General features: G+C 48.2%; 1 protein-coding gene across 1 annotated transcript in view; it reads right to left on the bottom strand.

Annotated features, from left to right (window-relative positions):
- Positions 1 to 834, bottom strand: part of LOC106140826 (uncharacterized) — a 346,955-nt gene that overhangs the window by 216,523 nt on the left and 129,598 nt on the right. The gene's annotated exons all lie outside the window — the stretch shown is intronic.

Raw genomic sequence — 834 nt, 5'->3', positions numbered from 1 at the left:
GTGCGAATCGTTCAGAATCGTTTTCTTACTCGATTCACCGTTCTTTCATATCCGTTTACCGATTTTTTTATTCGATTAGGGCACTCGTGTTTAGTTTGAGATGAGAATTTCTCTAACGTCGTAGTCCATGTCTCGGGACGCACGATACGGGATTACATTTAATCCGCAAAGGATAGTCGGTTTTATATCGGGCGGGTGCGGCGGCGTGGAGTAGCGGCCGGCGCGCGCCGATTGGCCGTCGCGCACCTGCAATGCGTCACTGCGGGGTGCTAGCGAGAGGCGACGGTCGCAGCGAGAGCGCCAGCGGCGCAGGCGAGCGGCTACGAAGACGTCGACGGGCTTCTCCCGTGCTCACGGCGAGGCGACGGCCGCGCACCGGCGGCGGATCACCCGCTGGCCTAGTTCGTAGGTGCGAGGGCGCGACGCAGTGCCACCCGGCGCCCGCAGACGCCTTCTTGTAACGAGATAACATGGGTAGGGGCAGCGAAGGCTTGCCGCGGTTACGAAGGCGACTCAACCAAATACAAACGCTGCATATATGTACCCACCTAACTATTATACGTTTGAAAACAAAACTTGTGTTCATTATTATTGCGAGTATACCTACACCTATAATTTTAAAATGTAGGGTAGGTTAGGTCATTTTAAAACAACTCTTATAATTATTATCAACCAGCACTATGCGAATTTCGGGATAAAAAAGATTCTTATGTATTATTCCAGATTATATTCTACCAGTATATCTATTAAATTTCATCAGAATTAGTTTGGTAGCTTTTGTATTTTATTTTGGTTTTTTTTGGTTGGCTTTTGCCTTTTGCTTCGAAATTTTAT

The sequence above is a fragment of the Amyelois transitella genome, chromosome 8 (assembly GCF_032362555.1).
Source record: "Amyelois transitella isolate CPQ chromosome 8, ilAmyTran1.1, whole genome shotgun sequence".
NCBI lineage: Eukaryota > Metazoa > Arthropoda > Insecta > Lepidoptera > Pyralidae > Amyelois > Amyelois transitella.
This window is presented reverse-complemented; position numbering and strand designations above follow the sequence as displayed.